At 43.0% G+C, this 23543-nt stretch overlaps 2 pseudogenes; one reads left to right on the top strand and one right to left on the bottom strand.

The window, feature by feature from the left end:
* Positions 1–4217: 4217 nt before the first annotated feature.
* LOC136638957 (protein MEMO1 pseudogene) lies at positions 4218–22881 on the top strand (annotated as a pseudogene).
* LOC136642972 (5S ribosomal RNA) lies at positions 21819–21936 on the bottom strand (annotated as a pseudogene).
* Positions 22882–23543: the final 662 nt, after the last annotated feature.

The following is a 23543-nucleotide window of genomic DNA, read 5'->3' as shown; positions in this document are numbered from 1 at the left end:
CCTTAGAACACACTGAAACTGATACAAAAAATGATTGGTTCACTGCCTCTGGAAATCCTGAATTTCTATAAACTCATTCTGAGGGAAGGAGACTGAACATGTCTAGAAGTTTAGCATGGAGTTTATTACCCTACTATCAGGTTTCTAGAGAACCAACTGACTTCATGATTGTACTTGAACCTACCCAGTCTCTCAGGACCCTTTTTCATAATCCCAGAAAGACAGAATCTGTTTCCCCAGAGGGCAGTTTTCCAAACCATGCAATTCATTCTTCTGTTTGTGTTTACACTTCTTAGCATCACTGCTAACTTGGGTGATATTCAGTCTGCATTTCCAGAACCCTTCCAGGAGAGAAAGAGCACCCTTATTAAGTGTGTGTACAAACCCCTCTCAAACGCGGGCTCTGCCTTTTAAATTCTGAACTGTTCACAATGAGACAAACAGAGCATAACAGTGTGGGATGGATCGTTAATATTCCCAGTCAAACAAAGAATATAAATGTTCATTTACCCACAATAAATATTCTAAAACAAATAGAAACATTAAATAACAGGAAAGTGAAATACACAAACAGTATTATAAGATGCAAGTTTTCTTGTTGGCATCCTTCAGTCTCGGAAAACAATGGTATCGCACTCTGAATGCTGGTTCTGGAACCGAGTGTCCTCTCCAGTGCACGAAGCCTGGATAAAGCAGGTATGGAGGATAGGCTGTTACCCATGCAGCAAATCCCCCCTCTCCACGTCGCTGAAATGGTCCAATGGAAAGGCAGAAGCCAATACGGTTGGTTCCAGCGGCATCGCAGGAGTTGCCAGAACGTGACTGTGTTCAGCCATGAACTGCCTCAGGGAATCTGCCTCCAGATTTTGCCTCGAGGTTGACTCCTGAAGCCTTTTCCATAACTGGATGTAGCCACAAGGCAGTGGAGGTTTGGGATCAGAGTTTTCCTTCTCTCAGATGAGCTGCCTTCTCAGGCTGACGAGTCCCATCTACCCGGTGGCTGTTTAGTTGCCTCTTACGACAAGTACAGCCAAACGGAGGGCCTATTCTTATCCCCAGCCCCCAGGGGAAGATGCAAGATGCAAGTTTACCTACCAGTAAAAGGGGGGGAAAGCCTGGCTTTCTAAAAATCTTATCCAATTATTCTCCTACTGTAATTTCAACACTTGAGACTGAAAAACAACACAACCACAACACATAGATTCAGGGGCATGCAGTGTGGGGCAGAACTGCCTCACAGGAGTCCTTCAAAAAGCACTGCCAGCACCCCTGTGAGTGTGCAATCAGTGACAATGCAAGCACATGTCAGGCCTTGCATTGTGGGCCAGTTCTTAGGGATAGGGTGTGGCAGCCATGGCAGAGGAAGGAACAGAAAAATATCAGATGGTGCTTTTCCTCTTCCTAACTGAAGAGTGATGGGGTGGGGTGGGGGATAACAGGGGAAAAAAATAAAGAGTAAGGGAAGGAAAGAGTGTAGCTTGGTATTCTGTTTCTTGCAGCAAAACTTCATGGACTAACACTAACCCACCAAACATAGATGCCTGAAAACTATATTCAGGAATACCTGGTATGATTCAACTAGGTGAATAAGAGTTGCACCAAATTCTGAAAAGAACTTGCATCTGTACTCACTGGCTATGTAAAAACCTGGTTTAGGAGGAAAACAGCCAGGAAGTACACTTGAGAAGAGAAAACCCCCAAACTCTCCTGCCTATAAATAAGGACCGCAAGAGCTTCTGGTCATAATCAATTTGGCAAAAGACGGCATGAGCCAGATAATTCCATTTGGCATGCTCTGCAGACAGAAGGAAGCCTAAGCAACGTGACATTTTGCTACCGCCTCATTCCATGTGCGACTTACTCAGCACAGTTCTCAAAATTGGCCTGGACCTGTGCAGGATGTCTTGCGCTGAGTCCAAGTCCCTGGACCATCTGCTGCTTACATGAACACTGGGGTCCCTAAGAACATGCACATGAGTCAGTCCAGAAATAGTTCCAGTTCTGCTATCGTCACGGATATACTTTTCCCTCCGCATTTTGAGGACACTCATCAGATTCTTCTAACCCTGCATCACAACCAGATGTCATATATACATGCTGCCAACCTGTTGTGTTTCTTGGATGCTCTGTTAGCACTCCTAGGGCCACATGTTCAGTGCCTGAAAGTTTTCCTCTATGTGACTAAGAACAGCTGGGTGGGAACAATTTGTATCTGGGTGAGGAAAAGACTTCCATGGAGGTAAGGGTTAATGCCATTCCTCAGGCTGCTTCCACAATTCTAATCACATGTCCCCCTTTCAAATCGGCTAACTTTTAAATTTGTAAGATACAGAACCCTTTTAGGGCCAAACTAGACTTTCCTGGAAAGGTGCATAATCAGCTAAATGAATCCTAACTAAAGATTCACTGAGGCACATTCAATATACAGGCGTCCTCTGCTCATTTGACAGGTTAGGGACACGAGCAGTGGTGAAAAGTGGAAATGGTTGAAAAACAGAAGCCAGTCTTTTTTTAATTTACAGATGAGGCTTCAGATGCTTTTTTAGCTAGCAAATTGCAAGTGTGTGCAAATCTTGCAAATTATCTTACAAATTTCTGCTGTCAACGAAGATTTCTGCAAATGAACTCTCATGGAGCTAAACTTGGCTCTCTCTCTCTCTCTCTCTCTCTCTTTCTCACACACACACACACACACACACACACACACACACACACACACACACACACACACACACACACACACACAATCCCAAACAGTTTGAATCACCATGTCATGTGCAAATCAACATAGGGAAGGGCAATTTTAGCCTTTAGAACAGCAGAGATAGGTTGAAAGAGTGGAGCATGCGTTGAATGAATGACTTCCAGGGATAACTGAAGTGTGTTGAAAGAGCGGGTCATCATAAAAAAACAAACCATCACAAAAGCAGGGGAAACCTGTACATATCTATTTCTACCCTAAGCTTGATAGAGGTTTTTCTTTGCCTTCTTGTCCCCAAAAGATGCATGGCAGCCATCATTTTTTGCTTACTGACTACAGTAGAACCAGCATTGTGTTATTAAATTCTATTTTAGTGATTTTTAATCAATATTTTTGTACATTTCTTCTAGCAGAAAAATAAATTTACCAGTCCTTACAGAAAAGTACTTTTTTCTGAAATGCTCTTTTCTTACTGGATGTCTCTTCTCATTTTCCTTATATTAAATGATAGCTATTATTTTATTCCTATTTTTTGTTGTTGTTATTCTCTGATATAGATGCTCAGCTTGCTTAAATCATTTGTCCTCTATGCTTACCTTTCCTTTGTATTGTTTCTGCCACTTTTTCCGTGCTGCCTATTCCCATTCTCTCTTATATTTTTGATGCGGTCTGCAAAAATATTTTCTTTATTTAATTTTAATTACTTTCTGAAAACAGAAACTGCCCTCTTTTTTTTTTTTATTCTTTTACCTTTCAAATGTATTCATTTTGCCAAATGTCTCTGAAGTCCCAAACTGTATTTATTCTCCTTCTGACCATTCATTTTCTAATTATTTTCCCAAGATTTTGTTGCGTAAGCTGGGTACGTCAACTAATTTTGCCAGATATTACTGAAATAAATGTCCTGGGGCTTCAAGGCTGCTAAATACAACCAAACTTTGTCATAATTCCAAAACCTATCTCCTTACTGACAAGGAAAGATATCTGTTCAATACCAAGTGTGTACTCACCTGGGACTTGGCCCTACTGAATATACTGGGACCTGGGGTCAAATCAGAGATGATGTCAACTGTGTCATTAGGGCTTACATTTCTTCTTATTTAGGGTAGTATCTGCGGAAGGGTCCAACCAGGCTTCAGGTGGGGTTTGGGGAATTTAATTTTTCTTCTTGCCCAATGGTCCTGACCGTTACCATTGGAAGCTTCCTCCTGTGGCTTACAGTAACTTTGCTGAAGCACCATTTTAATCTGATTGCAGTAGAAAGGGGAAGGATTAGGTGCTTCTGTCTCATGCACCTGGATTGCCACTCCCCCCAGTAGCTTCTGTTTTAAATAACGGAGGCATGCACACCAGCAGAAATGACAGTGTCTCGTGGTTTGCCCCTCACTTTCATAGCAACACAAATAGGATGAGACTGTGTGGATTCTTTCACATGGAGCCATGACAAAGCAAGTAAGAGCCATCATGATGATGACCAGGCTGGAAGGGGGTGCTGTGAGGTAGCCACCCAGCCAAGATGGCGGTGGTGGGAGAAGCAGCAGCAGCACCAGTCGTGGTCACAGGTATGTAGAGGCCTCCTCCTCGTATTTTGGCGGCTCGGCAATCTGGCTGCCACTTCCGTTCCTCCTCCTCTGGAGGCACAATGAAAGCTGAGATTCTAAATCATGTGGAGAAACTCTGCCTACTTTGTGTTTTGCTCTGTGCAGACAACCATTGAATACAAGGGTGCCTTCCAAAGTGGCTAGAGGGAATCTCAGTCCAAAGGGCATGGCTTGCCAGTGCATGTTCTTCCCTCTGACATGTTCAATGAACGTGGAAGGGAATCCCATGAAGAGGTCTGTATACTCCCTTTTGTATCCATGATTTGGTTCACATAATAGGTGGTTGTTAGAACTCCGAGGATTCCGTATGGTAGACTGAAATCATTATATCAGATATGGCAGAAGTACCCGTTCTTCAATTAAATTTAAAAAGGGACCCCTTTCTACCCTATTGGTGGTCAAACATCTAAGATTTAAATAATTACATAGCTACATGACTAGTGCTTTTAGGTACAGTATGTTTACAGTTTTACTAGCTGGTGTGAATATCACCACATTAGTTGCTTTACTACCCCTTGAACACACTACATACAAGAAACAATCCTGCCTTACATCGATACCAGCCTGTTTTAAGGATTGTCCCTGGGACATTGATGTGAAGCATACTCTGAGCAGGAATAGCAGTCTTCTAAATTCAAAAGGGTAGCCTGACTGGATGCTTGGGATGAGCAGAATAAATACAGTTTTGCCTTCTGAACTTCCTGTATAAACTGTAGCCTTGATGACATTGCACCTGAGGACCTTGAATTGACACCTCATGTCATTACAGAGCTTTGGCAGATTCAAATTACGTGCACCAACCAGGAGAGAAAGAAGGTGGATTAGTATTCCAGAGGTATTCAATGTGTTGAAGAATTAGCATTAGCAGGGTAGAATTAGCAGGGCAGTTCACTGTCTGATCTGAAGTTATCACCCTATCAACTGAATGCTGCGTGGGGGCGGGTGGTGGGTGGGAAGGAGGTAGCAGGACAGAGTCTGGGACTATCAGGTGTCATGCCAGGGTGATATCAGTGGCAATTGTGTGCCAATATGCTTTGCCTCCAGCCTGGCCTTGCCATGCCATGCCCCTTTGTGCCTCCTCAGATTTGTGCCAGTCAAAGAGTTGGCACAGATCCAAGTAGGCCCAAAGGGTGACAGGGGACTCACTTGGGTGTAAGACAACAAAAGTTCCCTTATCTCAAGGAGGTCTCTGCATCAGTACTGATAGTGAGGGATAGGGTTGGGCTGCCAGGTTGCAACCTGGGATTAAATTCCATTAAACTAAGTGGAACTTATTTCTAAGTAGACCCTCTAGGATTGCACTGTAAGTGTTCTGTCATCATGACATGAGGGGGAACTTAAACGAAGTACGTGCCATTTTTCCTCCCTTTCAGAGGCTGCTATCCCAGGTTGACAGAAATCCATTTCATTCTCGCCCAGATGATATAGATGACAGATCTCCTCTACAATTCACAAATCTGTGTTTTTTGAATTGCAACATAAAGGATCAGAAGTCTCAAGTAAAAACACTCAATAACGGTTGGAAGGATTATGTGTTGTTTCCAATTACGCTGTTTTTGTCCAACTCTTTCTCTCCCCCCCTTGGGCTGCACCATCCCATTTGTACTGATGAGGCACTTCTGGGTACAGATAATCTCTTCAAATGTCATAACTGCCTTCCAGCTCGACATCTTCCGTCCATTACAGCTTTTACTTTAGTACCATGCTGGTAACACGCTTGCTGATATTTCCTGCGGTTTCTAAAGCCAAGTTTTCAGCACCTTCTCTGAAAATTCATTGCTTTGTTGGAAGACAGACAGAGAGTCTGGTTACTGTATGTGATCTCTTGCGTCCAAGGCATACTCAGAACATATTCCCCACAAAGCTCCAGCAAGCCCAACATATCGAGCATTTCCATATGTGATTTCATCACCATGCTGGACACCGTCCTTTGCTGCCGGTGCCAAAACTTGCACAATGGTATCTATTTGAAATGTACTTGTGCAAACATTTCACAAAAGTATTGCTCCAACTCAGTTCAGCACTGATGTGGGCCTGGAACCCTAGCACATAGGGGTTGCAAGTAACTACCCATGTGTTGTTTGCATCCATAAATGTCCACGGCTGTTCAGCTTTTTTTCATCTTGCATGAAGAGAATATCCATTTGCATTTTGGCTGGTAAAACTGTTTCGAGCTTCTGGAAAAGCAATATATATATTCCTTAGATGGGATAGGTGGATAGTAGGCAGTCAGGTTGGTTGATAGGTTGATCAAAAGGTCGATAGATAGGTCAATAGATACCGTATTTTTTGCTCCATAAGACGCACTTTTCCCCCCCCCCCAAAAAGTGGGGGGGGAAGTGTGTGCGTCTTATGGAGCGAATACTGCAAAAAAGAGTGCATGTTGGGGACCTTAATGAAGGGGGTCCCTTCATTGAAGGGGGATCTTCATGCCAGTTTTATGCTCACATTCAAAAAATGTCATTCAAAAAAATGTGGCATTAGCAATGCCTTAGATGGAAGTGAAGACGGTATCTTATATGAAGACAGTGAAGAAAGTTATGTCAGTGATTGTGAGCAAATGAGCTTCATAAATTCTGACTCTAGCCATGATGAGTTCTTGGGGTTTCCAGAAAACTAGAGTACTCAAACCTTTAAGTCTCTCCATTTGTTAATGACAGTGATAATGGTTCTTAATGCCACTGTTGACTGCTGTTCACGTTACATGGTTCAAATGTTATTCTGTTATAGTTTATTAAATATTTTATTACACTATTTGGTTCAGAATATTTTTTTCCTGTTTTCCTCCTCTAAAAACTAGGTGTGTCTTATGGAGCGAAAAATATGGTAAATAGTTTGGTAAGTAGATCGATAAAACGTTGACTCTGTTTGGACCTCCGTCAGAGTTCAGTCCAGAGGACTGGTGCTGGCCCAAGAGTGTTGCAAATGTGGCATAAAGCACATACATGACTACTTCAGGGAGGCTGGGCAAAGATCCCAGCAGAGGCAAAATCGGCCTCTGAGGTACCCAAAACAAGTAGGTTTGTGCCAGCTGAGGGCAGCCGGCACACACAGTTGAAGAGGATGGTAGGAGGGTGGAATGGGGGCACTTTTGAGTGAGGGAGGTCAGGTTGATGGGCAAACTGGGCCTGGGAGAGGGTGGGGCTGGCTTCAGCATCTTAGGCCAGATCCTAACCCCCTCCAAGCCAACCCGGCGTTACACCTGGCTGCTGAAATTTGCATCAGCGATTTCACTGGCGCAGATCTGAGTAGCTTTGTGGGGTGTATGGACCATTAGTCGGGGTAAGGGGATAAATATCTGGTTTGTGCCACAGCCACCTCCTAACTAAACTGCACTGGATACAGCACAGGCCAGTTGGCCTGCCTGTTCCAGTGCAGGTTAGGATTAGGTTGCTCGTACACTTTCTATTCTTCCTACCAACTGTCTCTATATTCATGTATCACCACTTTAAATAACAACATTTGCATTGTCACTTAATACGGATAGCGGTTAAGTGGTTTCTGAGCAAAGTGCTTCACATATACTACCTTCTTGTGGTCTTTACAGTAACTTTGTACATTAAATTCCTATACTGCAAATGGGGCTTAGAGGAAGTGACTGGCTTAGGACTACCTAATGAACTCAGGGCAGAAGAGAGGCAAGATCTAAACTGTGGAAGTTCTGATTTACAGCTCAGGCTCTGAGCCACAACCTGCACCAGTTCTTATGATGGATTGTTAATATCCCCTCTAAAGTATGTCTGATGTGTTGGATCCGGTGCTCAGATTTCTGCTGAAAGAGATAACTATCTATATGATTGTCTGTCATAATTTAAATGATCAAGAGTAAAAAGAAGATGCACATGGAGCAATCTTCTCCAAAACATGATGACTTAGAAGTAATGTTGTAAAGGAAATGCCAGATTTCTTAAGAAACATTAGAAGGTTTGGAGAGTTTCCAAAATTAAACTTTCCAAAATTGTTAATTTTTTTTTTTAATAAAATGTTTCCAGCATTTCCTTTACTGGAAGCCAATGTTTGGTATCTGTCCTGGATACTGTAATAGGTAGTATTTTATCTGATTTATCTGTAACAGGATATAGCAGGTAATAGACTTTTTAAATATCATATTTCTACATGATGTGCCCACATCTATTCAGCAAGTTTTACTTTGTGATTTGCTTTCCATAATGCATCTGATTTCTCTTAGAGCACCTCCCTTGTCTCCTCTGTCTTTAATCACATAAGCATGGATACATACTTTGGATATGCTAACTTCTTGCTATTGGCATGTTCCCAACTTTAGTATGGAATTTTAAAGGGACAGGAGAACAAATCACTCATCTCCATCATCTTGTCAGTTTGCCCTTTAACTCCCCTCAGTTACACACTTAGCCAATCATACAAAATTTGCATATTGTTATCTGAACACAGGCCAGGATGTTATAGTGGTTCTGATGTTAGACTGGGATCCTGGTTCAAATCGCAGCTCAGTCATGAAGCTTCCTGGGTGACCTTGGGCCAATTTCTCTCTCTCAGCAAATCAGCTTCACAGATGGGTTTTGTGAGAACAAAAGGAGGGAAGGAACCATGTTCATCTCCCTGAACTCCTTGGAGAAAGGGTGGTATAAAAATGTGAAAAATAAATGTTAGTCTATTTTAGGAACATTCATGATCTCACCTCAGATTTCATCCCCCACACACACACACCTTTACATTTATGTGCAAGATGGAAAGTTTTAAGAAAATGAATGTCATATTGGCATCCATGTTAGCTTAATGAACTTAATGAATAAATTTTTATGAAAAATGACTTGTATAACACTTTATATATTATATAACAATAATAAAGTTCTTTAGACAGTTCAAACCTGTGTAGGAGAATATCTGCCTTTTCCCGTCCATGTGGTCAGCACTTGTCTGCAACCACTAACCCAAGGTCTCTCCACACATTCTTCTACATAGATTTGGAACATCTGAACAAGACTAAAAAAGCAGCTAAATCAGGAAGTCAGACACTCTAGCGACAGGAGATGAATGGTGGTGTAGGATACACCATCTCTTAGTGCTACTTTGAGTGATAAATGATACACAGCTCAGCTGAGGTCAACCCCTCCCCCAGCAGCAGCATATATTATTGCTCTTCTGAAAGTCATCAAGGCTTGTCTCTACACTCTAGTTTATGATCTGCGCTCAGAGGAAAAAAGAAAAGGAAATGATTAAAGAAACAAGGGCAGGTGATCCATTATCGGGTCACGGATACCATTTGTCAAACAATGTAAGTCAAATTAACCTTGATTCTAGAAATATTGGGGCCAACCTGGGGGCGTACACATTTTAAGGGGGTGTCACAAACTAACTGTGCACAAGAGGTAGGTGGCAATTCACAAAGAGACTACTGGCATGTGCCCTAATGGTTGACAGTTTTAAAGGCCAGGAAATACACAAATGCCATCCAGAAAGATTCGAAGACACCACAATTTTATTCCAGATTGTGAAGATCTGAATCATTGACTTTCCCCCTAAACCAATGGTTCCCAAACTGTGAACTGTTACTCCCCAGGGAGCTGTGGAAACCAGCCAGGGAAGCCACGGAATCCTCACAAAATCCCTGCTGCCCTATACAACATACGGGACTGTAGCCCTAATGGGAAGCTGCAGTCAATGGCCCTATTCGGGGTTAAGGGAGCCTCCAGTTGAAAAAGTTTGGGAACCAGTTAAAAAAGTTTTGGGAACGTGTGACCCAATCTTACATTCCACCATGCATGAATGAGACAGGAAGCTCTGAGCAGTTGTGGACCCTTGCTGATTGTGCCATTTGCAAAAAGTCACTGATGACTTGCTAGATGAAGAACCAGACATCCAAATGTATGCTGGAACGCACCTCTGAAGGTTGTTGCTCTCTAGCCATATGACATTAATTTCAATTGAACACACATCCCAGTCCACATTCTGGCATAATTAGTCATGCATAAATACTGTGGTTTGTTTTTTTTTAAACCCAAGTTTGCCAAGAGTTGGATTACAGGAACAGCATGTGTATGTTTTCACATACCTAGCACCATCTAGCAGAAGTGAAGTACTTCTACCTTCCTTGGATTTTGATGGGGCTTAGTTGAAACCTTTTTTGCCTGGCCCAAAGGTGTACACATTTGACCCTGTTGTATACATGTAATGTTGGGCAGAAATGGCTTAATTAAGCAGGCACTGAAACCTCTCATTAAAACAATGCGACTTACAGTGCAAGCCTCATCCACTGAATTAAATGTGATTTACTCCCAGGTAAATGTATATAGGAGTGCAGTCTTAAGGACAAACACAGATTTCTGGCTAAATTTTAAAACCTTATGAGGTCTGGGCCCCCAAGTATTCCAGAGAGGACTTTATTCTGTACAACTCCCCCCATGGGGCTTCAGATTCACTAGTGAGATCTTTATCTGCTCCATATTCCTTTAGGAAGATAAGGTTCTCATATCCTAAGAGCAGGGTCTTTTCTATGGTGGCACCAGAGTTTGTTCATTAATTTATGTTTGTATACCGCCTTTCAGGTCAGGGCATGTTAAAGCAGTTAGTGCAATTTTTTTTTTAATGGTCACGGCTTCTGGGGGCTGCTGCTAGTTCTTAAAACTGCAACAGGTCCAAGTTTAAATAACCCCCATGAAAAAAAGCTACCAGGAGAACCTGGCAGCAGAGGATAGTTACAAAAACTGAGCTTTTCTTCTGGTCATAGATACCAAGTGGCTTCCAATGCAATCTCTTCTCTGCTGCGGCTCCAAGATGCGGAAAGGTTTAATGAGATGGCAACAGCCCTCACTCCAGTCCAGATGTGTTGCTACCGCTGTTTCTTAAAGCTGCAGCAGGCCTGATCTCAAGTGTCTCTTCAAATGGCCAGCAGGATAATCTGGTTGCGGGATGACGGTTATGAAATTTCCTCCTCTGGGAAGTCCATTTGTGTTTTTGACAAGTGAAACACTTTTATTCCATCAGAGATTTGGGGGATTACAGGTGTCTTTCACTGTTTTAAGTTTCTGTTTTTATGCATTTCATGGTTGACAGCCCAATCCTATCCCCACTTACCTGGGAGTAAGCCTCATTGACTTTAATGGGACTTACTTTGGAGTAGGCAGGCATAGGATTGGGCTGTTAGTCTGGTATGGATTGTTGGTTTGTATTTTTTAAAACTGCAAACCATTTTCTTTTGAAAACAAATCTATCAAAGGCTGCTATTCATGATGCCTGTGTGCTTCTTCCAGGTTCAGGAGCAATATTCCTCCAAAAACCAGTTGCAGGGAACAATGGCAGGAGAAGGGCATGCCTTTCTGCCCAGTTTGGAGGCTTAGGTGAATAGCTGGCTGCTGTGGGAAGCAGGAAGATGAACTACGTAGATGGGCCTTTGGCCGGATCCAGAAGAAAATGGTTATGTTTATGTTCTTATGATGGCCTATAACGATTGTAGGCAAAGTTCAAAACAAAAGGAATATGAAATGTTGCATATAAATGTTGCATACAACATGAACATTTATTGATTTGACTACATAAACAGCTTTGTGAACTACTCCTGTGGAAAAGTGGTATCCAAATATCATCATCAACTACTACTTCTATTACTATGTTGTACAACATGAAGGACACCAAGGGACTGAATCCCCCCTTGTGGCATGGCCACACATACACATTGTCTTCTGATATGTTGTAAATGCAGTGCCACCCTGCCAGAGCATTCAGGTGACTCCCATCTGACTGCCCATTGGCTGTCCTGCAAACTAATAATTCCTGTTCCTGGCCTGGATCTTTGAGCAACTGGTCTCATATGATCATTTCCTGCTTTCTCCACGTTCAAAACAAAAGCATGCCAACTTTTGCTCCTATAAGGGCACACCATCAGTTTCGTTTCCTTCATTAGGCTATCCTTTGACCTTTTCCCTTGTGATTTATCTGCCATGTTTTGACTCCTCAGATAGCCTCAGACCTAAGTTGCTGCATAAATTTGCTGAACATGGCCTCGACTCTGACCTGGAAACAGACAGATGCATTTTGGCCACTTCAGGCAAAGACTGTAATAAGGTACAAAAGCTCAGCGCTCTTTCAGGCTATCAGTTGGGCTACTAAAGCATATTATTTCTTTTACAACCCAATCCTATCCTCCCACTGCTATCCAATGCAGCAATGCCAAAATTGGTACTGCTGCATCCATTCCCTTGCCCGGGGGGTAAGCATCCGCAGTATGGAAGGGTCTAATCAGACCTGTGCTAGCAAAATCACTGGTGCAGCTCCATGTGGTAAGAGGTCAAAGAACTGGGTTTGGGAAGGGGGCCAGGATTCTGTGGCCACCATTGCCAATATACCCACCCCTTTCCCAGAGCCAATCAACCCTTCCACTGCCCCATCACTGCCCTTGTCCCCCCACACTCACCTCCTTTTTTCCCCTCCCCGTCCCTGTTCTTCCTCCTCCACTGCCTTACCTGCATTGGCAGGTTCTTAGTGATCCTCCCATGTGCTGGCACTCCAGTATCACTTGCTTTTGCACACTGTTGGAATACCTTTTGCAACTGCCATAAGACCACTGACGCTGGTAGAGCCACCAGCATTAAAGCCCATATTGGGCAGTTAATCTTATTTCAGAGGCCCATCATGAACATTTTAGCTTATTCCACAGGTTCATCTGATCCGTAGATGATAGCTAATTTCTCACATGGGTTACAGTCAAAAACTCCTGAAGATCAAATATAAGGAATTAACCACTAGAAAGGATGTCATCCTCCACATGCTTTGCCTGTGAACCTTACCTGAAGGATTTATCCTCTCTCGATACAAGGCCCTATGCTAAATGAACCATTGACTTTAAGCATCATGGCAGAGCTTATCTTCAAAAATAACTGAACTGAAAATAGTTCAAAGCCCTTGCTTCTAAGGGCCAATGCGCAGAATCATTTGCAGCGATATTTATTCAGTTGGTAGCTTAGCACTTGATATGATTCTTTCCACAGGTAAGTACTGAAATTCCTTGCTGTGAAGGTTTTGTGGATGACTGTTGATTGGTGGTCACGTCACAATAATCAATGGATCAGCGTTCTCATGTGAATTGTCTGCCTAGGATGGTGAACTGGAGCTTTCCATTCCGTATCTAGTTGGGGTTGTTTACATATTATGTTGTACTTCAGTACAGAATGTCTGCACCCGAGTACACATTTCTGTGTGAATGCCTGTATCACAGATCAGCAATCGGTGCACACCAAACTGATTGAATGGAATGTGTGAATGATTGTATCCAAGTGCAAAGTAACAAAGATTGTACGCATCTTTATGTGCGAACAAGCCCTTTGACTCATGCCACCCGATTTCTTTCTCTCATTTGGAACCATGTCACCATTCCCCAGATTTTTTTAAAAATCTGTTTGGAATCAACAGCCTTAGAGAACGGATAGCCTTAGAGATCGCCTACTCCCGTACAATCCGGCTCGTCCTCTTAGATCATCAGAGAAGGCCTTTTTACAAGTGCTGCCGCCTAAGGAGGTACGTGGGGGGCGGCGGCAAGAAATAGGGCCTTCTCAGTAGTGGCACCAACGTTGTGGAACTCCCTTCCCCTTGACTTGAGAATGGCTCCCTCTCTTGAGTCCTTTCGGTGAGGCCTGAAGACCTTGTTGTTTAACCAAGCCTTCTGACGTTCTGGCCTTTTTAACATCTTTTATATGTCTTTTAGTTGCTTTTTTACAGGCCCAATTCCTCTAAGAACTGCTGTTTTATGCTCTTTTATTCTGACTCTTCTGACTACTGTTTTTATGGTTTCTGTTAATATGTTTTTATTTGTGTGTTAAATTATGTTTTAATGTTTTTAACATGTTGTAAGCCGCCATGGGTCCCTGTTAGGGAGAAGGGCAGGATAGAAATAAAGTTGTTTATTATTATTATTATTATTATTATTATTATTATTATTATCAACCAGAATAGATCCCTTTTCTCAATTCTCTCTCCCCCATTGCTGTGACCCTCAAATATTTTGAATAATTACTCCCTTCACTGCCCTTTATCATCCAGTTCTTTGTGTCATAAGCCTAGCCACAGCTAATGATACATGTGGATACAATGAGTTGGAATTTCTATTAGAAGGAAGGTGGTATTTCATATCACCTTTTAATTTTCTGGTGTATTTGCCTCTCCATTAAGATGCTGATGACATTTTCTGCCACTGGTACTAGTATTTTGCACATTCTCACTAGTTAAGCATCATGATGTCCAATTGATGTTCCAAAGGGAAACCTGAAAGAATTCCCAAAGTATCTTTTAGCCATGTCCTTTAGCAATGTAATTAGCAATGTAACTGAAATTCCTATTAATGGGATCAGAACAAGCATTATCCTTTATATTCCAATCATCTAGGCACCATGGAACAGGTTTATCTTTCGTCCTTCTGTCATGCCATTTACTTCACTACGTGGCTGTCAAGGAGAGTTAGGAATGAAAGCAGTTGAGGATTTTTTTGTACCGTCCAAGTTTTATCTCATTTTTAGTTACCCAGTCGCCCCACCTATAGGACAACAGTACAATCTTTAGCCATTGGCTGCTCTTGGCTCCCTTCAGTCACTTCATCTATTAGCGGCAAAATCCTGTGCACGTCTATTTGAGTCCCATTACATTTAATGGACCTTACTCCCAGGAAAGTGTGTATAGCAGTGTTTTTCAACCAGAGGTATGGATGGTGGTGGTGGTGGTGGTACTTGAGGTAGTGGCTGGTGGTACACACAGGACCCCTGGATCCCTTCTGCCTTGCAGCAAGACCAGTGATACGACAAACATCAGATAGGAGGCTTGGTTTGGCGGGCAGAGCTCCAAAGCATGCTTTTCTGCACTTGAAAAAGCCTTCCAATCCACCCTGAGCCTCTTACAGGTGTTTGCTGCATTGCATTTGGCCTCCAGACCTGGCAGTCATTGTTGATTATGTCATCACCTGTTATTTCCAAGGGTACTTCCATTAGGTGCACCATGCAAAGTGGTAAGGCAGAGAACAAATATTGAGAAACACTTGCATTGCAGCCTGGGTCTAATGTTACTGCTTCAGCCTAAAGCAGACAGTTGCTTATTAAGACACAACCAAATCTGCTGTCAAGAGCTTGGTGGAGTTATCTAACTAGTTATGCTTGATGGATCTTCTGCCAGGAGAACATTTTGGATTCGAGATTCAGTTACTGCCTTCTGGGATTGATATTTTGAAACGCATAAGATGAATTGCCTGCCTAGTGCATCATCTAGGGTACATTATAAGACACTAGAAGCAATCCTTTCCTCATTTAATAGACTGCAATGAACCATTGCAACTGACCCCACATTGGTGTTGCAGCTATCAGTTATTTGGACATGTCAGGGCAGATCTATTCATCATTGTAAAAGTTTGGGTACTGTACACTCGTTTTATTCAGTGACTCCCAGGGTAATGCAAGAAAGACCACCAGGGATGCCACAGTGACACAAATGCATCTTTAAGGAGTTTTTGAAGCTACCATCTAATTGTATGGAACAACATTTCTGTTAATATATTTTTATTCTGCCTTTTGGCACGGAACAGGACTCACTGAACAGGACTCCGGGTAGCCAGTTATTAAAAGTGAGAATCTATCAATAAAATAGGCAATACAACAACAACAACAAAAAAAAAACACAACCCAACGAATTCACAAAAAGCAACAGTAGTAGCAAAATTAATTGAGGAGGCATTCAATCCCCAGAGTCTGGGAAATAAGAGCATTTTCACAGCACATAGCACACCAAAGTAAGATGAGCTTTCCAAAACAAAGAGTATCAGTGCCCGCCCCAACCAATAATGCTCGGTTCTGCATTCCACTAACCACACACCCCCAATAGCGAAAGTACACAGAGCTGGCTCTCCAGCAAAGCGAGTAAGCAGAATCATGTGGCAGGAAGGCATTCTTTTCAATATCCTGGTCCCGAGCCATTTAGGACCTGAAAGGTGATCACCAGCACTTTGAATTGTTCTCAGAAACAGACAGGAAACCAATAAAGATGGAATAAAATGGGAACACTGTATTTCAAACAATGGACCAGTCAAGAGTCTGGTAGCAACATTTTGTACCTGCTAAACTTTCTGAACACTTTTCAAGGGCAGCTCCCCCCACTCCGAGAATTGTCATACTAATCTAATCTGAATAAGATGGTAGTCAGATAAGCCTTTTCTAGGGATTCAAAAGCATTCCTGACAGGCCACTCCCTGGTCATCTAGGAGCACAACGATGCCAGTGAGTCCAGCCATACTGCAAATCTGGTTTTGTAATGCTGCAATCCCATCCACACTTATCTGGGAGTAAGCCCATTTGACTATCATGGGACTTACTTCTGAGTAGACATGCAAAGGATTGGACTTTAAGTGAAATGCTACCCATGCAGAACTGGCTGTACATCTAACTCTAGATTGGATTTCTTACGAACTAAAAGCAATTCTGTCCTATCTGTCTTAATTCTCTGTTTATTCATCTATGTTCCATCCATAACCAGTCTCAAGCACTCTCCCCCTGGAATTCAACAGAAAGAGGGAGAGTTGTGAACAAACAAGTTGATCAGAAACAGCAAAACTCAAATCCTCAGGCAGTCTCTCCAACATGAAAGCTGAAACATGTCTATGGGAGACAAGATGGAATCCTGCAGAACAGCTTGTGCCTTTTGGCCATGGAGCTGAGCGATAAGTCCCAGCACCATTTTTTGGGTCCTATCTTTCACATAGAACAAAAGCCACTGCAATATGGTAACCCTCATCCCTCGGTAGATGGCTCAGGGCACAATCCCAAAGGTGCCTTGGCCGGCGCAAATCCCTTGCACCAGCCAAAGAGTGTCACCAAAGTACCATAAGGCACTTCTGCAACAACTCTGGATGAGTAAGGCCAGCCCAACCCCTTGGACCAGTGGAAAGTAAGCCTGTGCCAGCCGTGTCAGGCTGGCACAAGAGTCGGGGGGGGGGGCATGGGATGGCCAGGAAGGAAGCATTTTGGGGTGAGGGAGGGAGGGCGTGCAGGCAGGTCACATGTGAGTGGGAGTTAGGGCTAGGTAAGACCAGTCCCAGGAAGCTTGGAGCAGCTCTAGTCTGCTCAGATCTGCAACACCTCTTTAGGTGGCACAGATCCAAGTAGCACCATTGGGGCTGCAGCAGCATTACCAGGGGTAAGGGGACTGCACTCCCCTTGTCCCAGACTGAGCCACATTCAGTCCCAACCCCGTGTTGGATATGGGGCAGGCCAGCCGGCGTCCCTGTTCCAGTGTGGGTTAGGATTGGGCTGCCCAAAAGATAACAGAGCCAATGCTATTGACCGTTACTGAAAGGTCCTGCAGAGTCAACAAAATTCCTCCAGTCCAGCTCCCAGTGCAGGTCATCAACCAGGACAGCCAAAGCAGTTTCAATTCCCAAATCACACCTGAAATCAGGTTGGAAAGGATCAAGATAGTCAAGCATCAGAAAGTATTTCTATCTTCCTTCTATTTATAGATGTTTCCATGGTGACATCGCCATGATGTCCACAGTCCACGGTCTTTTGAAAACATATTTTTGAAACTGCACATGTTCCTAAGCAGAACAAAGTGGGTAGCTCCTCACTTGTGGTGCACTGGAGACATCTGGTCAGGGGAAATTGCTTCTCTATTCATCAGTAACTGTTTGACCATGCAAAGGGCAGTCGATGAGATAGAAGGATCTGAATTTCGATAGGAATTGCTTGATGTTGAAAATGGAAAAAGCCAAAAGCTGCTTTTAAAACACTGTGTTGGCATTTTCTCTTACAAATTGTTCCAGTAAGACACGATCCTCTTAAGTCACTCTCTGTGGTTGAATTTGTGGGGCAGATGTAAACACCCCCACCAAGGGAAACCATAGTGAACAAAAACAAAGCTGTTCGCAATTGTCCAGCTAAATGTGAACCTTTCCTGGGAAACCCAATGTCAACACATGGCGAGTAATAAAAACTGGAATTCAAAAAATGTTTAAATGTCAAATCTTTATAATCAGACCATTTGGTTTGTGAGGTATAACGTATATTAGACATTTGTGATGAGAAAATGTGTTGGTAATTTTTGTGATCACACTTACAGAAACAAGCTTGGCCAGCAAAGTTCTGAACCTAGAACCATTAGTTTTTAGACTAATATCCCCCCACCCAGGTGACTTTTTTCTAGACTGAATTGCTCCCAGAGCTGTAGCCTTTCCTTGTAAGGGAGGTGCCTCAGTGCAGGAATTATTTTGGTCACTTTCTTCTGCACCTTTTCCAGTTCCACTACATCCTGTTTTGAGATGTGGCGACCAGAACTGGACACAATACTCCAGATGTATTGCCAGACGCAGGGCAGTGACAGTGAGATGCAAGTATCTTGTAGTCTTGGCCATCTGGTAGGCCACTGTGAGATACAAGAAGCTGTACTAGATGGGCGCTGGGCCTGATCCAGCAGGGCTCTTCTTACATTCTTATGATTTCAACAATGGCATAATACTGGTCAATTTATTCTCAATTCCTTTTTAATTATTCTGACATGGAATTGGCCTTCTTCACAGCCACTGTACACTGGGTCAACCCTTTCATAGAGCTGTCCACCAGCCCCCCTCCCCCAGAGCTCTCTCTCAATCTTTAGGCCACCCACAAACTGGCAGATTTAAGTTCCCAAATCAGTGCAAATTAGGGCGCAATCCTAACCCCTTATGCTTTCCAGCACTGGCATAGTGGTATCAATGGGACATGTGCTGCATCCTGCAGTTGGGTGTCACTCACGGAAGCCTCCTCAAAGTAAGGGAATGTTTGTTCCCTTACCTCAGAGCTGCATTGCCCTTATTTCAGTGCTGGATAGCACTGACATCAGGGGTTAGGATTGTGCCCTTAGTGACATACACAAAACATGTTGGATAGAAAGAGGAAAATCACAAGATTAAGAAACATCCTACTCAGCAATAATGGCTGCTCAAAGAAATGTATCAAATGACAATCAAAACAACATTATATAACTTTTGCTATTTACTACATTGGAACTACAAAGCATGGGTGCTTAGATTCCTTCTCTGAAGTGCCAACCTTATGCTGTATTTAACCAAAAAGTTGAGTAAACTTGGGCCAAATTCATGGTACAAAATTACTTTTCTTTGCCCTAAGCCCAGATCAGATGTCTGAGCCTTTAATCTTGGCAGTGTATAAAGATGCCAAAGTCCCTATGCCCTTCCCCAAAGGCAATCTTGTAACTGGTCCCTAGTTTCATAATAATGGTAATTGGATATCTGACAATATCCCCTTTAAAAAAACCCAATGGAAATACCCGGCTGCCAGATGCAACACATAAAATTACAGTTTTATCCTCAAAACATAAGTATCCTGCCAGTTTGTTCAATCTGTGAATACTTTTTATTTAGAATCTGAAGTGCCTGAGGAAATATTTGAAAGGAAGAGTTCTAAGCAAACAGAAGTGAAGCCCTGCTCTCCTACACCAGTGTTTATCATGCCAGTGGTTGGAAGGCAAACTTCACAAACAGGACTTGGAGACAAGCTGCCAACATCTGGATGAAAGAACATTCCACACAGCTTGAGGAGGAAGACTCGGAGGCTTTGGGAAGTCCAGAGGAAAGTCTGTCCCAGGCCTACCACAAATCCGCCTCAGGGAAAACAAGACAAAATCAAAACATTGGTATGTATGTATGTGACCAGATTTAAACACAGACCCTGATGGGTTACAGCCCAGACCTGAGCTACTCAGCATGCTGGGCTCCTGCAGCGCCAAAATGGCTGCCACAGGCGCTGCCGGCAGCCTCTCAGGGGAAGTGGACATTTGTTCCCTTCCCCCATGTAAGGAAAGTAGCCCCGCAATGGGCAGCTGTAGAGTAACAGAGTTCTGTATTGGGCCGAAAGGCTCTGCCCGCCACTCCCCATGCCCCACTTACCTCTCCACCACCCAGCACTCCCACGGAGCTCTGGGCAGCAGTCACCCGTCCTCTGCCCGGCGCTGGATCAGTGTGGGTGTGCACTGAGTCAGCACCCACATTGGCTGGGTGGTACGTGTCACAGGCGTGCCTTACGACATGTTTGTGACACTGCGTGCCAGTGGTGAGCCTGCATGCATGTGTCAGGATCAGGCCCTTAGTGTCTAATAGTCTTATCAACCATGACAGACAGGGTAAGCCTTTGTCTAGTTCAGAGTTTAGCCTAGTCTAGCATTTCTCAAATTGTGCTCCTAGGAGCCCCGGGGGTCCCTGAGACCCTTCAGGGGCACCATGAACACACACCATAAGTGGCTGCCATCTGCCACCTTCCCAATTTGTTTCCACCTCTCTTGTTCATGGCTTTTTCTCATTCCCTCCTGGTTCCACTGCAGTTGCCTCTCCATGGATTTGAGGAGGCAAGATTTTGTAGGAGCATTATTCCTTAGTTGAGCTCTGAAATGAAGCCCAAGTAGGGGTGTTGGAATGGCATAAGGAGGGAGAAAGACACACGAAGGGAGAAACCCACAGATTAAACATCTCTCCTTCCTGACGCTTCTTCCTTGCAAAGAAGGACATTGCTAGACCATTCATACTGCACTCATACATGCCTTTTTGTACTCTGATAGTCATCTGAGGTCTTGCTCAAGGTGCTGGTGTTCTCCAAAATCTGTTGGGCATCTAATAGGAGCTTTTGCGTGGTGGAATGCCCTCCCTACAGAGATCCAGGTGGCCCCCATCTTGCACTCATTCAAACAGTGTGGGAAGACCTGACTTTTTCATTTTGCTTTTGGAGGAGGTTAATGTCTGGCTGTAGATCATTGCACAGTAGTCGCTGCCGTGTCTTGTCTTATGGGTTAGGCAGGGGTGTCAAACTCATTTCATACAGCAGCCAATATGCTAATAAAGGTTTATTGAAGTAAGTAAGTACAGCAGACTGAATATCATTGATTAAAAAATTCATGATTCCTATTGAGGACCGGAAGTGATGTCATTAGGCAGGAAGTTATATCATTAAACAGGCCAAAGCCAGAAATAAGAACTCTGTTCTTGTGTAGGAACTCATTAGCTGCAAATGACAGAAGAGAAAATATGTCGATTATATTTCATGGTATGGGAGAACCAATTTTCATGTGGGCTGCCCTTTCAGCAGTCACACCTCAGCACTAAAAAGCTTCTGTGGGCCACATCTGGCCCCCGGGCCTTATGTTTGACATGCCTGGATTAGGGTTTCATTGGACTGCCTTTTGTACTTTTTACAATGCTTTTCTTTTTTTACTGAATATTTTATTGATTGTATTGACCTGCTTTAGGCATAGGCTGCACATAAACCGTACAAATAAATAAAATGCATCATTGCAGTCAACTTGGATTTGCAGATGTGGATTTGCCAAGAAAACATGTATTTCTTTTCATAAGTGTCTCTTGAAATCAGCATGCTTATTTAAGCGCAGAACCCATACTATATTTCTATTAAAAATTTCACACCCAGGCTGGGGATAAAGTGAGGAATATGTCTTGTAAAAGATAGCTGGACTGATATTCCAGACTCCGTGGTTGGCAACCTTCAGTCTCGAAAGACTATGGTATAAGCCTACAACACCCAGTATTCCCAGGCGGTCTCCCATCCAAGTACTAACCAGGCCTGACCCTGCTTAGCTTCCAAGATCAGACGAGATCAGGCATGTGCAGGGTAACAGAAACTAAACTGAACACCTAGCTTAAGTAAGATTTATTCTCTGGATCATACCATGACCTTTCTTCTAAAAAACTGTTAGAGACACAAAAACAATCACCATGGTCGACACAAAGGAAAACACCGCATAAAAACAGCTGTATTGCAGGAGTTAAGTAGCTTCACAATTTTGAATGTCAAAACGCTTTTCTATGAAGAATGCCGAAGCTAATTTCAGCCTGAAGAGCTCCTTCAATGTTTATTTTCAAATGCATACAACAGAAGCTACCCACTACAAATTCTTAACCTCTCTAACTTTGTTCTTCACCTTTTTGGGGGTATCATCATCGTGATAGTTTTCACAGTATGGTGGGATGAAAAGCAGGGGACAGATATTGTACTCAATGGTGTGCAGCCAGTAAGTATACAGAATCCCTCTATACAATCTGTGAATTGATGAAAAGGGTTATGCAGAGCTGTGAAAAACCAGGTGAATATGAACACATTTGCCTTGTACTACTAAAGCCTTGGAAAGCTGTGAAGGATGAGTTTACCTTTGCTCCTGTCTTGGGTGGAGCACTAAGTGAGACAAAAAAACAGAAATTTGGAAAATTCTTCAGCAAATATATAGCAGATCCTTGTAACTTCCTTGTGGTTTTCTTTGACCTTTGCCGTTGAAGCCCACATTTCAGATACAGTTACCATTGTGTGTCTCATGGAGAGATTTAGGTGCTCACGGAACCCCTACACAAAATGGGTATAAGTACTGTAGAGTAACTTGACCTTGTGTCCTTTGCTTGAAGAATGCCATAAAATGTGGAAGACATCCTAATGGAGTTTTACTAAATGCTATTACAAGGACCCAAAGAATGAGATGAGCACAAGCTTCTCATTTTTGAATTACATCCAATCAAGCCATTGCAAAACCTGGTACAAAAGTTCAGTGAGTTACACAGCAGAAGCGTTAAAAGTCCCCTAAACCTCTGCCTCCTCAGGGATGACACCAATGGGGTCCCAGTCTTACTCTTTACCTGTACTCTACTTGAAGTCAATCTTTTTTGGTTTGCTTTTTAAGCTTTCCAGGGACAAAATTCCTTTACGACATTTCTGACCAATATACTTTTCAACTCAATTTTTTAGGGAATGTGATTAGAAGGTTTCCTATTTCAGAACCAAACTCCTTAGATCAGTGTTTCCCAAACTGTAGGTCCTGGCTGACTGTTGATGGGTCATGAAACTGAAACTGACAAGCTGATAGCTGATAAAGACAATGCACTAAGCCCTACAAAAAGTGAAACTGTACTGCATGTGTGTGTTTACTCATGAGTAGGTGATCATGTCTCAAACCACTTTGTGGGGAAGTCAAGAGGAACACAAGATCACCAGAATGGTCCTGATCTGATGAATGTGGAGCTCAACAAATGCTCCAGAAGGTGACTACCCCACCCCCACATAAAAATGATAAAAACAGAGACTTGAGCAGCTAGTAAGGTGAAACTTTTCTTTTTGTTTAGTCTCATAAAGCTAAGTGGGTCCTGACAGTGTGTCATTTTAAAAAGTGGGTCCCAGTGCTAAAAAGTTTGGAAACGGCTGGCTTAAATACAGTCGAAAGGAACTGTTGCAATTACAAATCTGCCAAAA

This window comes from Tiliqua scincoides, chromosome 2 (genome assembly GCF_035046505.1).
Source record: "Tiliqua scincoides isolate rTilSci1 chromosome 2, rTilSci1.hap2, whole genome shotgun sequence".
NCBI lineage: Eukaryota > Metazoa > Chordata > Lepidosauria > Squamata > Scincidae > Tiliqua > Tiliqua scincoides.
Note: the sequence above shows the minus strand (reverse complement) of the source record. Positions and strands in the feature narration are given on the sequence as shown.